At 38.3% G+C, this 17,344-nt stretch overlaps 1 protein-coding gene across 1 annotated transcript in view; it reads right to left on the bottom strand.

The window, feature by feature from the left end:
* zmp:0000000936 (interleukin-1 receptor type 1) overlaps window positions 1–17,344 on the bottom strand; it is a 130,573-nt gene that overhangs the window by 65,199 nt on the left and 48,030 nt on the right. Inside the window, 1 exon segment of the mRNA XM_034186182.1 lies at window positions 16,371–16,531. The gene's annotated coding sequence lies outside the window, so the exon portion shown is untranslated.

Genomic DNA, 17,344 nt, shown 5'->3' with positions numbered 1-17,344 from the left:
GTTGCACGTTTTATCACTTGGTGGTCTCTAGCGTCATCTTCTACACTGTAGTTTAGAAGCAAACAGACTCAACAAGCTCATCAGGAGGGCTGGCTCTGTCCTGAGGGTTGAGCTGGAGTCTGTGGTGGAGGTGTCAGAGAGGAGGATGTTGAGGAAACTGCTCAGCATCCTGGACAACACCTGCCACCCCATGCAGGTCACACTGCCATCCTGTCAGAGCACCTTTAGCCATAGACTGAGACCACTGAGGTCCACCACAGAATGCCACAGGAGGTCTTTCCTATTGTACCTGTGGCAGTCAGACTGTATAATCCCTCCCCCTTCTGCAGGATCAATACATGATGAACAGAGTTACTCAGTTATGTGCAATATTATCAGACATCTTGTGCAAATGTTTTCCAGTCATTTCATATAAATTTGTTGTACTTATTGTGAAAAAAAGTTTACTGTTTTGGTACTCTGGCAAAATAATTTCCTTCGGGATAAATAGATTTAATCTCATCTTGTTTTTTCATTACGGGAGCACAAATTCATTTTGTGATTGTATCACAAAATGCAGGGTGACATGGGGGGTGTGGGGGGTTATGGTTAGAAGAAGGGGAAGGCCTAGGGTTAGAAATGGTAAAATAATCAAATCAAATCAATTTTATTTATATAGCGCCAGATCACAACAAACAGTTGCCCCAAGGCGCTTTATATTGTAAGGCAAAAACAATAAATAAATAAATAAATAACTTGTAAATAAAAAAAATAAAAAAAAACGCTAAAATAAAAATAAAAAAAAAACACACCATGAAAATGTAGCTCATTTTGGGACTGGAGCACAAAACAAAGCGTGAAACTGGGCTGGGATTACTTGGGTTGCTACTGACATCTGGTGAAAATTTCATGTCAGTAATACCTTTAGAAATATATTTACTGAGAAAAATGTTCAACAGTGGTGGGCACAGTTCCACTAATCTGCTAACCGCTAATTAATGAAGCTAACATTTTCATTAGTGGATTAGCTTTGGAGATAACTTTGAAAACCATCAGCGGATCATTTAGCTTTGATAAATTTTGTTCTGATAACTTTTAAACAGCTAACATATTTTTGCAGGCGTAGTGAATAAGGTTTAACAGTTAAAAACATTTATAAACTCTGAAATCAATCATTTTAGGGTCTGTCTGTTACATGTTTTGTCACAGAAAAACAGCCATGAATGATAGAACTCTATCCTCTGGAGGCAGAGGAGAGCTGACTGCCAGAGACGAAGAGGGAGGGAGGGAAGAAAAAAAATTATTTCTCTTCACACTATACAGACCTGCCGGGCATTTCACTGGAGACTTGCACAGGCAAACAGTTTTTACTTATTGTTATAATTTTAAACAAACTAATTCGGGACAAGTTACTGAAATTAACATCATGTCTGTCATTTTACAAAGTGAAAATATCAGCTATATGTTTTAGTTTTAAAGTAATGCACTAATTTTGAAGGTTTTAGCATTTAGACACACATGCCACATTGCATTATGGGTATATTAGTTTCCTGACAACATGGTTGGCTAAATTTGTAAAAAAAAAAAAAAAAGGCAGTTTGAAAACTGCCATCAACACTGCCATCTACACTGCCAGTAGATGGCAGTGTTGATGGCAGTGTGCCACACATTCACGAAAAGTGATGGACTTAACAAACAGAATTTTCAGTTTTCAAATTGCATTTTTTTTTTGACAAATGAAAAAAATGACATATTTGCAAATACAGATTTATTTGTAAAACCCACCACGTTTCAGTAACTGTGTGTTATACCGACTAGCTAACCATGTCAGGAAACTAATGTACCCATAATGAAATGTGGCATGTGTGTCTAAACGCTAAAAACTTCAAAATTAGTGCATTACTTTAAAACTAAAACATATAGCTGATATTTTCACTTTGTAAAATGGCAGACGTTATATTAATTTCAATACCTTTTTGGAATTACTTTGTTTAAAATTATAAACATAAGTCAAAACTGTCTGCCTGTGAAAGACTCCAGTGAAATGACTGAAATGTTCTGTACGGTGTGAAAAGGTTCTCTCTCTCTCTCTCTCTCTCTCTCTCTCTCTCTCTCTCTCTCTCTCTCTCTCTCTCTCTCTCTCTCTCTCTCTCTCTCTCTCTCTCTGCTTTCTTTCTGATCACCAGGTCTTTTTTGCTGAGAGAAGGCCGATCTGAGATGGAAGCGCTGACTTGTTGTGTCAGTAGAAAGTTGTCGGTTCAGCTTTCGTATGTAGCTTCCGCTATTTATTTTTTTTATTTATTGCAATTTATTGGTTTAGCTTTATAAAAGTTAATTTTCCAGTTAATTGGATTAACGGTTATCAAAGCTAACTTTTTGGTTAGCTGTGCCCACAACTGGTGTTCAATATTTATTTTACCTTCTGTACATTATATCATGCTCCAGAACATACTGTCATTTCTGTTTTTCTGACTTTAAGTCTCTCTATAATGTCAACAATTAGTGTCCTTCCCTGTCTGAATTTTGTCATTATTTAAACAACATTTGCTGTTGTTAGTGCTACCTGTCGTGTAATGTTGTATGTGTAAATTAATATGTTTGTTGTAGACCTTGGTCATTGTCTTCCTGCAAAACACAGTTAAATGTTCTCCATGAAAACCACCTGACCTCAATTTTGAGCTTCATGGCAAAGGCTGTGAACGCTTATGTACATGTGATTTCTTAGTTATTTTTATTTTTAATAAATTTGCAGAAATCTCAAAACAACAAAAAAAACTTTTTCACATTGTCATTATGGGGTATTGTGTGTAGAATTTTGAGGAAAAAAAAATGAATTTCATCCATTTTGGAATAAGGCTGTAACATAACAAATTGTGGAAAAAGTGAAGCACCATGAATGCATTCCGGATGTACTGTATTTTACTCTGGTGCAGGTCCAGGCAGGAAGGAGCGTGAGAGTGAATGATCTCAAAGTTCTGCAGAATGCAACTGACTGCATGTGTCACACTGCATGCAAGAAAAACAACTGGTTCTTTCCTGCAGTACTGGAAGCACAAAGAGTTACTGGTGGTTGATTTTATTTTTTAAACTCTGTACGAGACAACAGCAGGACAAATATGTTTCCTCTGTTGTTTGACGGTAACATATTGAACCATCTCAGTTGTGCACTTCTGTCCCAGAGAAAAATCCTGCGTACCTCTTGTGTTTACCTCTTCACCTCTAATCTCATTTAACTTTGTCACTGAACTAATCCAAAGAGGAAAAAGACACAGCCGTACAGATTTTACCCCAATGTTGATATATATTTGCTTGTTTAACCTTCAGACTATGACAATAGACATGAATGTATAGTGAACATTTTTGTCACAGAATAGGTTCCTGTATATCTGGAGTTTCAATGAATTGTGTTTTAACATTTTAATATAAAATGTAAAATAAAAAAAAATGTGTATAAAAAGTGTATTAAAATCATCTACAAAATCCCAAAACTATGAAATATGTCAAAATAAGATACTGTATTTTTGTATTTTAAGAAGGCTTAAATGCTCAAAAAGGGGGATGGAACAACAAAACAAAAGCCAATTTGACCTTATAATTCAATGGCACATTTTAAAAAAAGTATAATTAAATTGTAATATAGAAAACACCTAAATTCTGCATATGATATATATTGAGCAAATCAAATATTCTGAATTTTATTAGACGAATTGCTGATATCAGTGTGATTGCCCAAGTTACCTTTTTATTTATTGTTATGTCAAAAAATGTGTCCTTTTTTTTACAAAGATCTCTGTTGTAGGTTTCCTCTGCAACTCTTATTTTCTGGACATTTGCATGCTTCTTCTCCTTGTGTCTCTGTGTATGTTTGTTGGAGATGTAGACATGGCACTCCAGCATTCCTCACAGCTGCACATCATATATAGCTCGCACACCTGTTTTCCATTCAGTTCATCACCAGCAGTATATTGACCTCTGGTTTCAATTCACTCATGGCCACACTGTTGTATCGCCACGCCCAATAATACTGCTGTCTTAGCGGCCATTCTTCACTGATACATCTGTTGTGAGTGAAACCTGCCGTGAGGTGTGTGTTCTGTGAGTCTTATCTCTTACAGTCATTTGCAACCTTAGCGGGTGTATTTTCAGTATTTTTAAAATACAGAAACACAGGTTATTTAAATATGAATTATGATGCATTTGAACACCATCAAATGCAAATCCTATGTCTATGTGCCAATAGGACACTTTTATTTATGCGTTTATTCTCTATATCCACTTACTCCAATCAAGGGTCAGGGGGGTGCTGGAGCCATCCCAGCAGTCATGGGGTGTGAAGCAGGATACACCCTTTACAGGACGCCAGTCTATCGCAGGGCCACATATAGACAGACAAACTCATCCCGACACCTACGGTCAACTTAACGTTTCCCATTATTAGTTAGCCATTATTACCAGTGTTTAAGCAGTAACAAACAGTAAGCCCTTATCTGTATAAACTGATATGGTGCTTGGTCTCAATTACTTCCAGATATTTTGAATAAAATGGTGCTAACCGGTTCCCTTTGTCTTCAGACTTTATATTAAGCAAGGCTGCCCAGGTTTTAACTCCAGAGAGATCCATCCATTTTTCTATACCTGCTTACTCCAATTAACGGCCTATCCAGCAGTCACTGGGCGAGAGGTGAAGTATAGATAGACAAACACAGCCACACCTATGCCCAATTTAAAGTTACCAATCCACCTAACCTACATGTCTTTGGATGTGGGAGAAAGCTGAAGCACCTGGAGGGAACCCACGCAAACACGCCAACTCCACTCAGAACGAACCGGGTGGAAAGCGATCCCACAGCCTTCTTGTTGTGAGGCAACAGTGTTCACCACTAAACCACCAATCTGCCAATCTTATATTTAAAATGCATATTTTAATACATTTCTCAGAATACTTCCCATCTCTGCCAAGTGCTGCAGCATCAGGTTGAGTACCATCACTATGACAACAAACACTCCTTTTCTGCAGGGAACTGGTCAGCTGAAGGAAATCTACAATACAGCAGGTGCTGCCACATTACATATTTATGATTAGTCTGTTTAAGTGTGCCCTTTCCTGCTGTGCACTGTGAATCCTGCATATCTGCTCCATTGCACGGGTTTGTAAAGGTCAACAGTTCAATCAATAATTAAAGAGGGAGACAATTGGGTCATGTTTTCAATGCATGAAATGGATGGGGAGAAACCCAGTGTGAATTTTCTGTTTCAAGGACACTTTTGTTTCCACATTGCACCAGAATGACAAACTGAACAAGAATATTGCACTTTCAGCCCAAGTGAGAAAATAAAGGGGGAAAAAGAGCGAAAGAGAGAGAGACTATCCGTTTGTGATGCTGAGGAAGTGGTACAGCTATTTTTAGTGTGCTATTTTATGTTACAACCCTTTCTCATAGTTTTTTAAAGAAATACAAAAGAAATAGATATTGTTATTGATGTAACTGTATACAGCTACATGAATGACCCTGTTTACTTGGAGATATTTATATTTTTACTGTAAGATAATGAGGTCATCACAACATCTAAGGTCAGGGTCTGAAAGCTACAGGTCAGGCTGACCATGAAACCATGAAATCAGATAAGGAACACAAGCAGCTGATTCACCTTACCCACAAGTAAAACCATTCACATTGGTGCTACTAGTTCACCAATCCCCCAGAATATGAAGTGAGGATAAGACTAAGGGAAGGCCCACATGATAAGAGAAGTAAAGTAAAGGCCCATTGGTTTATCTCTGGGTACCATAGGGTGAATGAAGACACTAAGAACTCCCTTGGGATGAAATCCCAGTCCTCCAGACTGGGACAATGCAGAAGAAGTGCTTTTTCCAAGAACAAAGACAGGTAGCAGTGACAACTATAATTGAACCGGGTTGGTTGGTAGTGGTTGGTGGTTGGTGGTAGTGCAACTCCTATATCACAAAGCAGAAATGAGCATGAAAGGGCCAAAACGATGCAGGTTTTCCTTGTGACTTCACGGATGATCAGGACTTTGTTATATTTTTTGAGTCATTATTCAGCTGAAATTTCTGTGTAATTGCTACTGTTTTGTAACTGCTATACAGTTTTCTTCAGTTTCACTTATTTTGATCCAGTAATTAAATATTATGGGTCCCCCATATTTTTCTTATGGGGTCCACTTGGACAACAGTTTTATGTAGTCCAGAGGCATCAAGGCATTTTGTTGCAACCACACACTCCATCAGGTGGTTTCACTAATTAACATCACTTTGAGCAGATGGAATCAGTTAATCAGTGAATCTTGGTCATTTCTGGAATCAGTTTGACACCTATGATGTAGTCGGACTCATAGCAAAATGTTGATATTCGTGTCAATCTTTCACAACTACTGGACTGTCAGAGCAGTTTTATTTAGGCTATTTGCATCAGAACGACTACAGGGAGTAGGAGTAAGCACGTAATTACTGTATTTAAAAGTCATATTCAAAAAATGATCAAAAGTCTTTCAAAATGAAATATGGATTACCAGCGAGATGCTCAAGTCTTTCAAAATAGCTGACCCTATCTAGTTATATTACACACTTGCAAGAATGTTAGACATGAAGCAATGTTAACCAGGACGTTGACCCGTGGGGAACCACGGGTTCTAGATGGTCGTTTGTACTATATACAGAGGACAGCTGACATTTGGGGAAAATCTGTTTACAGTTATGCTACAAGTTTTAAGTATTGACATAGAGAAATTTATTGGCTTTTATGAAAGTCTTTATTGAAGGATTAATTTCTTTTCAGTTGTGTTAAATTTTATGAAAATGAATTTGTGTTGTTAATAAGCTTTTGTGAAGCTGCTTAACCAGTACAATATTCCATGTAAAGAAATTACGAATAACTGAAGTTTTATATTTGCATTATGACAGCGTTCACATTAGATCAAATTTCTTTTTTCCCCTTTTTTTGGCCTGTGTGAGACATTGTTGACACATTTCTCCTGTATGGCGTGAGATCGGTGCCAAAACGTGTCTTGCATAAAACATACATTCGGGCAAATTATATTATTTCACATGCGTAACCACGCGCGCCAATTTCTATGCATGCATGCGCACTAAGATGAAACTTCTCCTTGAGTGAGGAAAAAGCTGCTGCAAGTGAGAAGGAATATGTAACCAGTGTGCCCCCCCGCCCAAAGTTTATTTCTGCTCACATGCAGTGGATTCCTGCTCTCTCTCTTGAAACTTAGCAGCATTTTAGCACGATGGGCACTATCTTGTTCACAATGGTGATGGACAGGTTGACAGATGACATCAGACAGGAGTCTCCATAGACTATGATGTTTGCAGATGATATTGTGATCTGTAGTGACAGCAGAGAGCAGGTTGAGTCTAGCCTGGAGAAGTGGAGATATGCTCTGGAGAGAAGGGGAATGAAAGTCCGTCGGAGCAAGACTGAGTACATGTGTGTGAATGAGAGGGAGCCTAGTGGAATAGTGTGGTTACAAGGAGTAGAAGTGGTGAAATTAGATGAGTTTAAATACTTAGGGTCAACAGTCCAGAGTAATGGAGAGTGTGGTAGAGAGGTGAAGAGAGTACAGGCAGGGTGGAGTGGGTAGAGAAAGGTGGCAGGAGTGATTTGTGACTGAAGAATATCTGCAAGAGTGAAGGGGAAACTTTACAAGACAGTAGTGAGACCAGCTATGCTGTACACCTTAAGCCCCGGTCACAACCCACCGTGCATTTTTTTTCGCCGTACGTTTTCTGCGGATGCCACGGCCACTACGTTTTTGTGAAAATGTACGGAGGCAGTAGCAAGAGGAGGGAGGGAGTACGTTCAACGCACGTCTCTAGGAGCGTAACGATAAAGAAAGATGACAATAATGCAGTGTGTGTGTGTGTGTGTGTGTGTGTGTGTGTGTGTGTGTGTGTGTGTGTGTGTGTGTGTGTGTGTGTGTGTGTGTGTGTGTGTGTGTGTGTGTGTGTGTGTTGGGTACCGGAGCGGCAGGTGTTTTTCGGCGTCGGCGATGCATGAGCATGTCCAGCCTGCAGCGGTCAGTTGTACGAGTGTTTACTTGCCTCGAAAAGTTACAGCTAGTTATTGAAGATGTGGAGTGTGTGTTGCTGACGTTTGGAAATAAAGTCCAAGTTCAAGTGAGAAGCTGCGTTGTGCATGCAAGTCTGTCGGCCTCCAAATCCGTACTGCCTACGTACGGATTTGGTTGATTCAATAGTAAGTGAATGAAAATGTGCCGCTTTGAATCCGTACTGAGGCAGTACTCACAACGTGCGTCATCTGTACTGCTGGTGAATCCGCAGCCTGACCGCAGCGAAAGTTCTGCATGCACTAAAACCTCTACGGCGTGTCTGTGTGTGTCTGCGTGCTCCTAAATTCGTACTGAGGCAGTACTTATGAAGTACAGATCTCCAAATTTAGCCCACGTTTTTGCAAGTAGACTGCACACACGTGCAAGTACGGCGGGTTGTGACCACGGCTTTAGAGACGGTGACACTAACAAATAGACAGGAGGTAGAAAGGTGAGACGGAGATGGTTTGGACATGTGGAGAGGAAGGACCCAGGGTATATAGGGAGAAGGAGGCTGATGATGGAGCCACCAGGCAGGAGAACAGGAGAGCAGGAGGTTTATAGATGTGCTGAGGGAGAACATGCAGGTGGTTGGTGTGATGAAACAGCCAAAAGAAGATGTATTGGTCTGATCATCTTGCTATTTTCACAGCTTGTGTCCGCATAAAACAAAAGCATAAGTATGCCAAAAGATGGAAGTCAGCATTTTCTGGATTTCAATTGATGCACAAATACACAAAAAAAAAACAAGAAGTTCTGGTGGGGTCCACATAGACCCGGGTGTATAGATCGGTAAGTTTCACGATGTGTAGTGATTCTGTGTAGGCTTTCAAGTTGTCCAGGTGGTTTCCATAGTAGCGAAGCTTGAATCTTCGATTGACAACCAACCCAGTCCAGTTGGAGATTCAAGCTTCTCTATGATGTGTAGTGATGTGGATTAGATTGAGGGGAGGAGCTTATCAATAAAACCACCTGCTCATTTGACTGGTTGCAAGGAAAACCTGTACTGTCCAAGTCAGTGATGGCACACGGTTGCCCGCAACTGCCATAGAGCCTCTGCTCTGCATCACACCAGAATGAGAATATGCAAATCTAACACAAAAGCCGCAAGGTAGTCATTTTTGCTTGTGAATTTTTACAGCATGGACAGAAAGACTGATTAAAAGTCATTTTTCTGACATCAGCTGTTGTGAGTTGTCTGAATAACTATACTCAGTAAAAACCAGAACACCGCTTTTAGTTTAAATAACTCTTCCAAAACTGAGACGCTGGAGGTTTTACTTATCTTAATCACCCAGATTACTCACTGAGTCTTCTTTCTTTTTTACACCATGTAACGACGCTGTGGGACACAAAAACTTTAGTCCCTTTTCCACGTGAACTGGATGCATTTGCAGAAAACAGTCTGAGGTTGAGACATCAAGGTTCTACATGTTTTCTTAACTAAAGATTGCTGTGTTATTCTGTGCCCATTAGTCTGTAATCTGAAGCAAGATGTCCAGTTGCTTTTGATTAACAAAAGCAACTGGCAATCTCCTACGTGATCCGTTGCCCAGATGTCACAATGCTGGACAGGGGTTGGATTTTAACACTGACTACTGTTCAGGTGGGAACAAGATTGTTTGAAAAAACAGCAAATTTTGGTTGAAATTTCTGAAAGATGCCTATTTGAATTCATGTGTTAATGCTGTAATTTAAGTCATCTCATTTACTGATATGTTGCAAACGGGAATCCAAGGCGGTGAGATGCAAACTGCTTACATGGCAGTGGCCAGATGCAGATATTGGGAAATGACTCTTCCTCACAGAACAAACTTGTGCAATGTTTGATTTCACTGCAACAAACTGACAGAAAGTAACATCTGTCCAGTTCTCTGTTTGCCTTTGGTTTAACTGCTACTTACGTGCATTGACCGAAAAATCTGCTCGGTCATGTGAACTTTGTCCGTCTGTTTGTCAGAAACCTTTACTTGTGCAATATTAATAGTACCAACAACTACAAGATAAAAAACACCTTAAACAGCATACAAACAGTGCTGAATACTGGATGTGAATAAAACAGGTAGTTTTTTCCTGCTCTGTAAACATGTGCTCAAATCACTTTGTCATAGACGTGAGCTCTTCTAAGGACTGACAGGAGATATGTGTAAAAATAATTTAGAATCAGATACAAATCTTCCTTGAAATACAGTAAATTGTTCCCTGACCCAACAACCATCTCTCAAAAATGTTTGTCAAAATTTGCTTCTGGTTAGTACCACTGACTTGGAGCGAGAAGGTCCTAGGTTTGCTTCCCACCTGTGTCAAGCTTGCATGTTCTCCCTGTGTTTGCATGGGTTCCCTCCAGGTGCTTCCTCCCACTTCCAAAAACATGCAGGTTCTGTGAAATAGGTGTTTTAAATTGTGTAAGTGTGGATGTGTTTATCAAACAGTGAAATAATGTAACTTCACCCTACATCCACTGGTTGATGAAGATAATTGCTCTGTTTCTTGACATTAGTTAAAGGCATGTTTGACCTATTTTGTTTATTAGGGTACAGTTTGATCCATCAAAAATCCCATGTGGTTTTTTTTCCGCCATCAGAACATGAATGTGTTTAGCGCTGATTTGAACTCAATAAACTGAGCAGGTCAGACACATAAGTGAAATATTCTCATGTTCTTCGAGTGACAAAGAACTGCTGAGAGAGGCAGAATAGAAAAGAGGATGTGTTCCCAAATAAATTAGCAGAAAGAAGCCCACACCCACAGCCGATCGTCTACACAGACAATAAAAGTGCAAGTGAAACTTCACGGGTAAGAATTAGAAAGAAAGAACTTTAATAATCTCAAAAATATCTTCATCCCCACCCAAAATATGCCTGACACCACACGCACAAAATAATTACATAGATTAACTGCAGTAAATTTAATTTTGTGAATAAACTTGTACATAATAACAAATATTTTGAAAAACGACTACTGTACCTTCAATATTTAAGGCACTGTGACTTTTTCATCCTTTTGAGTTTATCAAACTGATCATTTTTCATGAACCTGGGTTCTTTTATAGATTGACTACGTGCAACTTAAACGTCTAAATTCACTTACAGTAGTGTTCAGAATAATAGTAGTGCTATGTGACTAAAAAGATTAATCCAGGTTTTGAATATATTTCTTATTGTTACATGGGAAACAAGGTACCAGTAGATTCAGTAGATTCTCACAAATCCAACAAGACCAAGCATTCATGATATGCACACTCTTAAGGCTATGAAATTGGGCTATTAGTAAAAAAAAGTAGAAAAAGGGGTGTTCACAATAATAGTAGTGTGGCATTCAGTCAGTGAGTTCGTCAGTTTTGTGGAACAAACAGGTGTGAATCAGGTGGCCCCTATGTAAGGATGAAGCCAGCACCTGTTGAACATGCTTTTCTCTTTGAAAGCCTGAGGAAAATGGGACGTTCAAGATGTTGTTCAGAAGAACAGTGTAGTTTGATTAAAAAGTTGAATGGAGAGGGAAAAACTTATACGCAGGTGCAAAAAATTATAGGCTGTTCATCTACAGTGATCTCCAATGCTTTAAAATGGACAAAAAACACCAGAGACACGTGGAAGAAAACGGAAAACAACCATCAAAATGGATAGAAGAATAACCAGAATGGCAAAGGCTCACCCATTGATCAGCTCCAGGAAGATCAAAGACAGTCTGGAGTTACCTGTAAGTGCTGTGACAATTAGAAGATGCCTGTGTGAAGCTAATTTATTTGCAAGAATCCCCAACAAAGTCCCTCTGTTAAATAAAAGACATGTGCAGAAGAGGTTACAATTTGCCAAAGAACACATCAACTGGCCTAAAGAGAAATGAAGAAATATTTTGTGGACTGATGAGAGTAAAACTGTTGTTTTTGGGTCCAAGGGCCATAGACAGTTTGTGAGACAACCCCCAAACTCTGAATTCAAGCCACAGTTCACAGTGAAGACAGTGAAGCATGGTGGTGCAAGCATTATGATATGGGCATGTTTCTCCTACTATGGTGTTGGGCCTATATATTGCCTACCAGGTATCATGGATCAGTTTGGATATGTCAAAATACTTTAAGAGGTCATGTTGCCATATGCTGAAGAAGACATGCCCTTGAAATGGGTGTTTCAACAAGACAGTGACCCCAAGCACACTAGTAAACGAGCAAAATCTTGGTTCCAAGCCAACAAAATGAATGCCTCGCAGATGTGAAGAAATCATGAAAAACTGTGGTTATACAACTAAATACTAGTTTAGTGATTCACATGATTGCTAAAAAAGCAGTTTGAACATAATAGTTTTGAGTTTGTAGCATCAACAGCAGATGCTACTATTATTGTGAACACCCCCTTTTCTACTTTTTTTTACTAATAGCCCAATTTCATAGCCTTAAGAGTGTGCATATCATGAATGCTTGGTCTTGTTGGATTTGTGAGAATCTACTGGTACCTTGTTTCCCATGTAACAATAAGAAATATACTCAAAACCTGGATTAATCTTTTTAGTCACATAGCACTACTATTATTGTAAACACCCCCTTTTCTACTTTTTTTTACTAATAGCCCAATTTCATAGCCTTAAGAGTGTGCATATCATGAATGCTTGGTCTTGTTGGATTTGTGAGAATCTACTGGTACCTTGTTTCCCATGTAACAATAAGAAATATACTCAAAACCTGGATTAATCTTTTTAGTCACATAGCACTACTATTATTGTAAACACCCCCTTTTCTACTTTTTTTTACTAATAGCCCAATTTCATAGCCTTAAGAGTGTGCATATCATGAATGCTTGGTCTTGTTGGATTTGTGAGAATCTACTGGTACTTTGTTTCCCATGTAACAATAAGAAATATACTCAAAACCTGGATTAATCTTTTTAGTCACATAGCACTACTATTATTCTGAACACTACTGTATTTCTCCTGTGAAAATGTGAGTCTGAAATCAGATATTGTGTGTGTGTGTGTGTGTGTGTGTGTGTGTGTGTGTGTGTGTGTGTGTGTGTGTGTGTGTGTGTGTGTGTGTGTGTGTGTGTGTGTGTGTGTGTGTGTGTGTGTGTGTGTGTGTGTCTAACAGGAAAACATCCAACTGATTGCTGAGACTACTATGCATGCAGTCACAAATTATACTAAATATGATCACAAAAAACAAAAAGTGAAGGAAGTGTTTAGGAAGACTCCTGTTCAGGAGTTTACTTTAAAAATTTCTATGAACCTATCAAATAGTTTGAGGCATTTTAAGAGTGTGTTTATGGAGTTATTCATTTTAAGCTCTTAATCCCACACGCTGTTCAACAAGACAAACTGATGTAATATTTTGCATACATTATTTAAGTTATTTTTAGTTATTTCAACTTTTGACTGAGTTAATGCCACAAGACTTCACAAGACTTCTCTAGTTAAGTTGAAATAACTTTAAAAAATCTATGCAAATTGTTACATCACTTTTTTCTTGTTGAAGCAGCGGTTCAAATTTTAGTGTCAATAAGAACACTGATTAAACTAAAAACTAAAGTCACTGTAAATAGTTGAGTTGACTTATTAAGCACATTAATTTAACTGTAATCAAATGGTACATGTAGCGTGTACTATAAATATTTGTGCACTAAAACACGTTGACTTTTAACTTAACTTAAACTTTATTATGTAATCAGATACATTTTTTAATTTTTTTTAGTTTTGTTAATTGATTTGGTTTACTCAACATAATTAATTCATTCATTGGATCAAAGTTTTGTTGTATGTCTCATCTGTACAACAAAATGGTTGTTTGAAATTCCAATTCTTCCTTACAAATATTTTGAAAATAAAACCTAATAATCTTGTTTCTCTCAAAAGAAATTTTTAGATTCCTAAATTTTTGTTGATCTCTTTCTTCAACACACTGACTCAGTGTGTGTTACAATTCAATTTACAATTTGGGAACTGCACATTGTTCACCATGTTCTGGCTTGAAGTCTTCTTATTTTGAACCATGCATGAGAAAATATTTAAAACAGTCCAAATCTGTAAAACTCCAGATTGTAAGCTTCAATTAATTACCTCCGCCAAGGAGGTTATGTTTTTGGTCGAGTTTGTTTGTTTGTTTGTCTGTCTGTTTGTCAGCAGGATAACTCAAAACGTTTTGAACGGATTTTGATGAACAAGTGAAGAGGAACAAGTGATTAAATTTTAGTGGTGATCTGGATCACGATCCAGATCCAGGAATTTTTTAAAGGATTCTTCACCATTGCGGGATAGGGGGAATTTTGACATTCTAGTTTCTAACTCCACAAAAACAAGGCAGAAAGGCTTGAAAAAAAATTAGGGTGTAACATAGTCAAATGTTCTATCAAACAACAAAGTTTGGTGATGATCGGATCCGGATTCCAGATATGGTGACCCAGAATATGCAAAAATATAGGGAAAATAGAAAATGTGTCAGTGTGATGTGACAAATGAAGCTAGAGATGCTCAACTAACACCAAATTGTAGCTGAATCTGTACTGATTCAGTAAGGTGTCATCAGATGTGATGTAGCTTCAAATGTTATGGAGCTAGATCCAGAAGAAAACCGCCATTACCGAAAAATGGTTTTTATACAATAACCTTTGAACTAATAAAGACATAAAAGTGATTCCAAGTTCTAGTGGTATGTTTTCACGGTCAAGGATGTCAAATATAAAGGAAAGAAAAGTGTATGTGTTTTGGTTGTAACACTGAATTGTTGAATAGATCACTGTGCCAAGGAGGGAATCTCTTTAGGGTCAGTGACCCTATGGCCTTGTGTAGCACATGCAACACTTAAAAAATAGTTCTATTTCAGAATTTACTGTTATTTATTTAGAGGTGTTTCATAAATGTTAAAAAATTCATATATTTGCAGTTTAGTTGAATAATAAATTGAATTTGGTCTCTTGTTTGTTTTTGTCTATAAGCACATGCAATATCAATATCAGTGCTCAGATGACAATAGCTTCTGGGAAAGGTGCAAGTTGCAATAAACTGTGATGCGAAGCGCTAAGGATACATGCTATCGAGTCACAGCAGATGAAACTTTTTTAACATCATTGTTAGACTTTTTTAGGTTCAGTGATTCCACGGCGTGTAGATGGTATGGCGTCAGTGACCCCATGGCCTTGGCGGAGGTTTGCACTCTCTGAGTGCTTCTAGTTAGGGATTTTATGATTTTCATCTCAAGTGGCAGACAGCAGAAATCCATCATTCTCTGCTGACAGCGTCCCATCACAGGCAGTGTGCGCTATGAAGGGGAAGACGGATGGAGACAAAGCTGGAGACGTTGTGGCTGTGGGAGGCTTTCAGATGTGACTCACTCCATACTAAAAAGGGAAAACAATGGATGTTATCCTTCCTACTGCACAGCGCGACATTTACCTTCAGTGTGTTTCATACTGAAATCAAAAATGTGCTTTTTGAATTAAATGAAATGGGGTAAAAAGAAAAGATATAATAAACATGTAACTTTTGAAACTGTAGAGATTTTTTTTAACCACTGTCACTGTTTCAAACCACAGTGTTTGAAATCTGTATTTTAGGTGCTGCTTTCCAAATCACTGTGTTTACAAATGAACATGTTCAATGAAAAGCTGTGAACATCTCTGGAAACTAACCGATTCCCAGCAAACTAAAAAAAAAACAGAATAACTACGGATGATGTGAGTCATCAGTAAAACCCAGCGAGTGTAAACCACACACACGGTGCCGGGGAAAGCTGCTTGAATTTCACGCTTCTGCTCCTGTGGTGTCAAAGGGAGTGAGGTACTGGTGAGCACATGTTTAACCACCTCTGCTTTCTCAGACGAGGAGCACGCTTTAGAGGAAAATTTGTGTCTCATTTCAACATCCAGATGGTGAGTAAAAATACAAAGTAGCGTGGTGTCTCCACATTTAACACAACGATTACAAGGAGCTCTGAATTACTGCCCTGATAATAATATTGAAAGATAAGTTCACTTTGATACATTGGATTTATAAAATACAGTTTACACATTTTTCTGTAAAATGAACTGAACACTGCACTTAGATTTGTGGACTCACACAAGCAGGAACACACTGTGACTGGTTTTAAAACAGATATTTCCTGCTGGTGGCAGGTGAGGTTGGAATAGGAAGTCTGTGCTTCTTGTGGTTGGCGTTACAACAGACCTCTCTAAATGATAAACATGCAAACTGAATCCTGCCTTCCTCAACGTCACCGTTACTTTTGTTTGAAATGTGGCAGAAGAACTGATGGATGCTAAAGTTGTGACAAAACAACCAACATGAGCAGCTGCTGAGGATAGAAGCAAACTTCAGACTTAAAGACTCACCTCAGAGATCAGCAGAGACACGGCGACAGGCAGAGGAAGGATGACAGCGTTTAGACTGCAGAGCCGAGTTAAGAGAGGAAACATCACCTCTGACCTCTGCACGCAGCTCAGAGGGGTCGGCCATTCAGCTCAGCCAATGACTCAACAGCTCTGACCCACATCTGGGGGACGAACACAGGCTTCAGACTCCAACTCATTTGTATTTAACCACAACACAGCAATACTGAAATCAAATCAAATCACTACTTACTATATATATATATATATATATATATATATATATATATATATATATATATATATATATATATATATATATATATATATATATATATATATATATAACACACATACTATATACTGTATATATATATAGACAGAGAGAGACGTAGTTACTTTGGCTGCTGAAAGCTGAATGGGCATTAAATATGTTGATGAAACATCTCTTTTACTCTTTTTGCTTTTCAAAATAAATTAATTCAGACTTCTTTTTTTTTTTTTGCTCAGATGTATTAAAAGAAGTTGATGTCCGTGTAATTTGTTCACAGTTTTAATCAGCTTGCCTTTCTGTCGGAAAGTCATCCTTTCTATTTTTATCTAGACATTGTAACAATTTCTCAGGGGTATTTAATTTCCTGCAGTAACTTTGCTGAAAGGTCACTAGCCCTAAGCTTCACTAAAAGGCCCAGAATTTGGGTAAAGTTGAGGTTGCGGCATGCTCCCTTTCCTAAGAAAATGAATTAAAAGAGTAAAAAGCATAGAACTACGAGGTCTGTTAGAAAAGTATCCAACCTTTTTATTTTTCGAAAACCTGATGGATTTGAGTCACATGTGCTTGCATGAGCAAACCTTGAACCTTCATGCGCATGCGTGATTTTTTTCACGCCTGTCGGTTGCATCATTTGCTCGTAAGCAGCCTTTGTGTGAGGATGGGTAGAGTCTCTCGTCGTTTTTTCTTTGCAAGGAAATGGCGG

The sequence above is a fragment of the Thalassophryne amazonica genome, chromosome 14 (genome assembly GCF_902500255.1).
Source record: "Thalassophryne amazonica chromosome 14, fThaAma1.1, whole genome shotgun sequence".
Lineage (NCBI taxonomy): Eukaryota > Metazoa > Chordata > Actinopteri > Batrachoidiformes > Batrachoididae > Thalassophryne > Thalassophryne amazonica.
Note: the sequence above shows the minus strand (reverse complement) of the source record. Positions and strands in the feature narration are given on the sequence as shown.